This window comes from Micropterus dolomieu, linkage group LG02, assembly GCF_021292245.1.
Source record: "Micropterus dolomieu isolate WLL.071019.BEF.003 ecotype Adirondacks linkage group LG02, ASM2129224v1, whole genome shotgun sequence".
NCBI lineage: Eukaryota > Metazoa > Chordata > Actinopteri > Centrarchiformes > Centrarchidae > Micropterus > Micropterus dolomieu.
The window spans coordinates 2,163,597-2,169,829 of NC_060151.1; the positions used below are offsets into that span (position 1 = coordinate 2,163,597).

Consider the following 6,233-nt stretch of genomic DNA (forward strand, 5'->3'; position numbering starts at 1 on the left):
CAGAGTGACGCTATAACATTGCAGTGAAGCTATAACATCAGAGTGACGCTATAACATTGCAGTGAAGCTATAACATCAGAGTGACGCTATAACATTGCAGTGAAGCTATAACATCAGAGTGACGCTATAACATTGCAGTGAAGCTATAACATCAGAGTGACGCTATAACATTGCAGTGAAGCTATAACATCAGAGTGACGCTATAACATTGCAGTGAAGCTATAACATCAGAGTGACGCTATAACATTGCAGTGAAGCTATAACATCAGAGTGACGCTATAACATCAGAGTGACGCTATAACGTCAGAGTGACGCTATAACATCAGAGTGACGCTATAACATCAGAGTGAAGCTATAACATCAGAGTGACGCTATAACATCAGAGTGACGCTATAACGTCAGAGTGACGCTATAACATCAGTGACGCTATAACATTGCAGTGAAGCTATAACATCAGAGTGACGCTATAACATCAGAGTGACGCTATAACATTGCAGTGAAGCTATAACATTGCAGTGAAGCTATAACATCAGAGTGACGCTATAACATTGCAGTGAAACTATAACATCAGATTGACGCTATAACATCAGTGATGCTATAATGTCAGAGTGACGCTATAACATCAGTGACGCTATAACATTGCAGTGAAGCTATAACATCAGAGTGACGCTATAACATCAGAATGACGCTATAACATTGCAGTGAAGCTATAACATCAGAGTGACGCTATAACATCAGATTGACGCTATAACATTGCAGTGAAGCTATAACATCAGAGTGACACTATAACATCAGATTGACGCTATAACATCAGAGTGACGCTATAACATCAGAGTGACGCTATAACATCAGATTGACGCTATAACGTCAGAGTGACGCCATAACTTCAGAGTGAAGCTACAACATTGCAGTGAAGCTATAACATCAGAGTGACGCTATAACATTGCAGTGAAGCTATAACATCACAGTTACGCTATAACATTACAGCGAAGCTATAGCTTCACATCAAAGTGACAATATAACATTACATCAAAGCTGTAACATCACATCAGAGTGACAATATAACATTACAGCGAAGCTATAACATCACATCAGAGTGACAATATAACATTACAGAGAAGCTATAACATCACATCAGAGTGACAATATAACATTACAGAGAAGCTATAACATCACATCAGAGTGACAATATAACATTACAGAGAAGCTATAACATCACATCAGAGTGACGATATAACATTACAGAGAAGCTATAACATCACATCAGAGTGACAATATAACATTACACAGAAGCTATAACATCACATCAGTGACAATATAATATTACAACGAAGCTATAACATCACATCAGAGTGACAATATAACATTACACAGAAGCTATAACATCACATCAGAGTGACAATATAACATTACACAGAAGCTATAACATCACATCAGAGTGACGATATAACATTACAGAGAAGCTATAACATCACATCAGAGTGACAATATAACATTTCAGAGAAGCTATAAAATTGCAGTGAAGCCACCAATCTGATGTAACATCAAAGTGAAGTGATGTACTGTAAAAGCAAAAGGTTTGACTAGAAGGAGTCTTTACCAAGTGGTCCAGCAGCAGGACGTATGTGGAATTGTTTCTGGACAACAATGGAGGTCTATAGAGCTTCATCCTCTACAGAGGAAAAAGATGGAATTTGATACACAATACTTGTTAATTGATACAGTCTGGTTTGGGTCATTTCAATGAGATCTTATGATGATTTGCTTACAGAATAATCCACAATATCATTTATTCTTCAAGATCCGAAGCTTGCCAGCCAATAGTTACTTCAATACAAAGCCATTCAGGTGTCATAAATGTTGTTACTACCCTGAGGAATCAAAGACATAGACCTCACTGTGTTTTTGTACTAACCTCCTCCTGCACGCTGGGATTGTTTTAAGACTTCACTTCACAAATGTGAACCTATTTCAATGCAGAGTTGGCTGGGAGTTCGTGTGCTTGTCACACAGTGACAGATACGCAATCCGTTAACATGTCATGTCAACATGTTAACAGGTACATGAATCTCAAAGATCATAAATCACTTGTGAGTGACTCAGTCACACATGAACATACCAAGCATACTCAATGAACAACAAAATAATGGATCAATGAGATTATTTAGTACAATAATATAGAGATGGCTTAAGTAAAGTCAGTTTTACTTTAGAAATCAAAAAACCCTATAGTTATTTAGTGCTGAGCTTTCCCTGACCTCTAGAACTTTATTTACAGCCATCAAACATCTGTATCTCTTTATCTCTCCCTTTCTCATTAACACATCCCCCCGCCCCCCTCGTGGTTTTGGGTGTTTGTTGTTAGTTTCCTGTCACAGAGGAAGTGCCTCACCCAGCCGCCTGGCTCCCTATTGGCCCCAGATGAACACTGATTTTTTGGGAGTGAGACAGACTGACGGCACAGAAGGATAGATAGAGGGACTGGAATATGGATAGGGAGCACAAGAGCACAAGATGAGGCTGAGGGCAGACGGCAGGAAGATCAGCGCAGAAATGCTCCAAATATAGATGAATGAGAGCTGGAGAGAGCAGACGCTTGACTGCCAGGGAGGAAATGGCTGTGAGTTGCAGGAGGTAAGCATGCACTAAACAACGCAGACAAACAACTAAACTAACTTTATACTCTAGCAAATTCATTTGAATGTGCTCCATGTTTTTACACTTTTTGTTTATCTTGTGTTTAATGTGAACAGGTCACAAAAGAACCAAACATGTTAACTAGCCTTTTTACGTCTTTCTGAGTTCTTAATATCTTTAAAGTAACTTTAACTTTAGGAGGGATTTTCTAGAATTTAGTATAATATGTTTTGAGCGTGTACTGCATTGTCATGCCTTTCCCTGCTGTATTTCAAAGGCCTTTTCACAGTTTAAACAAAATATATTTTAGGATCCAGTAACAGACCCAGTGACTTGTTAAGAGTGGAGATGTAGTTTAATCTCACACTTACAGCGTGCTGCCAGTCCTCCTTCATGCCTTTCTTGGTCTGGTCACTCCCAATCCTTGTACCAGTGTCTTCATACACAGTGACGCTGGACGGGTTTGGGGGGGGCTGTGCTAAGGACTGCTGGTGTTATGTGCACAATTATCTCCTGTTGACTCTGACTCTGTTTTCACTCTCATCTCATTGATTTTTGGAGTTGTGTCTTTGTGATAAATGCATGTTAATGCTCTTTGAAATTTTGTATGGTTGCAGTTTTGCTGTGACAAGTGGAAGAGATCAACATTAGCAAGAATGGAAGTTGGTAAATCACTGGTTTTAGCCTCTTTACTTCTGCTTCCTTATTGCTTGACGTTAAGATCTTATTGATTACCTTTAAGGTTCTTCATAACCTGGCTGTGGATTATATTTTGGATCTTTTAGTTCTTTGTAAGCCTTTTCATAGTTTGAGATCTGTGTCAGGGCTCGAGGCTCTGGAACGACCTGCCTGAGGAAATGAGGCTGTCTGGGTCAGAATCTTCAATTAGAAAGCATATTCAGATTTTATCTGAGCTGCCTGCTTATTTTAATGTTTATCTTTTCTTGTTCTTATTTCTTATATTTATTCTGGTTATTTTAATGTATTTTTTTATTAATTTTCTTGTTTCTATTTCTTATTTGTATTTTGCCCTTCATGTATTTCATCATTCACTGTGGTTTGTCAAGTTTCAGCATTGATCTGGCAGCATAAGCAAACGATCTTAACTGAGCTGCACCAACTTCAAACCAGTGAGAAGAACACAAATATAAAAATATTCAGATAAGAAAGTAGGTTTTTCGCAGCCAAAGGACGAGGAACATGTCGTGAATAGACCCACAGAAAGAACAAATTCCTAATAGGATCAGTTTGATGTTAAGCATTTTCTTGGCTCTTGATTGAGTGTTATCCCAGTTGTTTTTAAGTATTTATTACAAATAGCTGTATTGCAATATTGTCCTAACCACCAAAGAGCGTGACTGGCTCCCTTCAGGCCGCTGCTACGGGACACTCAAAACAGACACAGTTGGCATCTTCCACTCTGTTACATTCATGTACCCACTGACAGACTGTAATGTTAGACATAGACATAGACCAAGTGCACTTTGTTTCACATTGTACTGTACCTTTCTTTGGCTTTTTGTATTTAGCGTGGGTAAATGTAACTGTTTGTTGATGCTGATTATTCATTCATGTCATTCATGGTAATAATAAAGTCTCTTATGTCTCTGAAGTGTCTTGTTTGTATGCATCTATAGAGCGGGACCATATTGCATGAAACCAAAAAGAACAATGCAAAAAAGCAGAAACGTGCACCCTGAGTCACATTCATAAGGCAGAGATAATGCATCATTCTGTTTTTAAACATGGATATACATATATATATATATATCACTTTGCTACGATGTAAAGTAGTGAGTGTACAGCTTGTATAACAGTGTAAATTTGCTGTCCCCTCAAAATAACACATCACATAGCCATTAATGTCTAAACTGCAGGCAACAAAAGTGATTACACCCCTAAGGGAAAATGTCCAAATTAGGCCAAATTATTTTCCCTCCCCGTTGTCATTTGACTCGTTAGTGTTACAAGGTCTCAGGTGTGAATAGGGAGCAGGTGTGTTTAATTTGGTGTTAATGTTCTCACACTCCCTCATACTGGTCACTTGAAGTTCAACATGGCACCTCATGGCAAAGGACTCTCTGAGGATCTGAAAAAAAGAATGGTTGCTTTATATATGATGGCCTAGGCTATGAAGATTGCCAAGATCCTGAAACTGAGCTGCAGCACAGTGGCCATACAGCGGTTCAACAGGACAGGTTCCACTCTGAACAGGCCTTGCCATGGTCAACCAAATAAGCTGAGTGCACGTGCTCAGGTCTGCATGGCTGTCGTCCCAGAAAGAAGCCTCTTCTAAAGATGATGCACAAGAAAGCCTGCAAACAGTTTGCTGAAGACAAGCAGACTAAGGACATGGATTACTGGAACCATGTCCTGTGGTCTGATGGGACCAAGATAAACTTATTTGGTTCAGATGGTGTTAAGCATGTGTGGCGCCAACCAGGTGAGGACAAAGACAAGTGTGTCAAGCCTACAGTCAAGCATGGTGGTGGGAATATCATGGTCTGGAGCTGGATGTCTGGAGCTGGATGAGTGCTGCTGGCACTGGGGAGCAGTTCATTGAGGGAACCTTGAATGCCATCATGTACTGTGACATCCTGGAACAGAGCATGATCCCCTCCCTTCAGAGACTGGGCCACAGGGTAGTATTCCAACATGATAGCGACCCCAAACACACCTCCAAGACAACCACTGCCTCGCTAAAGAAGCTGAGGGTGAAGTTGATGGAATGGCCAAGCATGTCTCCAGACCTGAACCCTATTGAGCATCTGTGGGGCGTCCTCAAAAGGAAGGTGGAGGAGTGCAAGGTCTCTAACATCCACCAGCTCCGTGATGTCATGGAGGAGTGGAAGAGGACTCCAGTGGCAACCTGTGAAGCTCTGGTGAACTCCATGCCCAAGAGGGTTATGGCAGTGCAGGAAAATAATGATGGCCACACAAAATATTGACACTTTGGGCCCACGTTAGACATTTTCACTTAGAGGTGTACTCACTTTTGTTGCCAGCAGTTAAGACATTAATGTCTGTGTGATGTGTTATTTTGAGAGGACAGCAAATGTACACTGTTATACAAGCTGTACACTCACTACTTTACATTGTAGCAAAGTCACATGAAAAGATATAATCAAATATTTACAATAATGTGAGGGGTGTACTCACTTTTGTGAATATATATGTAATTATGTATTTACTGTGTGTGTCTGTGTGTGTGTGTGTGTGTGTGTGTGTGTGTATATGTGTATATATACACTCACCTAAAGGATTATTAGGAACACCATACTAATACTGTGTTTGACCCCCTTTCGCCTTCAGAACTGCCTTAATTCTACGTGGCATTGATTCAACAAGGTGCTGAAAGCATTCTTTAGAAATGTTGGCCCATATTGATAGGATAGCATCTTGCAGTTGATGGAGATTTGTGGGATGCACATCCAGGGCACGAAGCTCCCGTTCCACCACATCCCAAAGATGCTCTATTGGGTTGAGATCTGGTGACTGTGGGGGCCATTTTAGTACAGTGAACTCATTGTCATGTTCAAGAAACCAATTTGAAATGATTCAAGCTTTGTGACATGGTGCATTATCCTGCTGGAAGT

General features: G+C 40.2%; 1 long non-coding RNA gene across 1 annotated transcript in view; it reads left to right on the forward strand.

The window, feature by feature from the left end:
- The window catches only part of LOC123963040, an 11,693-nt gene extending 7,444 nt beyond the window's left edge, over positions 1 to 4,249 (forward strand). The window contains exons 2-3 of the long non-coding RNA XR_006823120.1: positions 2,366 to 2,634; positions 3,255 to 4,249. This is a non-coding gene — a long non-coding RNA (uncharacterized LOC123963040). The remainder of the gene's footprint in view (positions 1 to 2,365; positions 2,635 to 3,254) is intronic.
- The last annotated feature ends 1,984 nt before the right edge of the window (positions 4,250 to 6,233 follow it).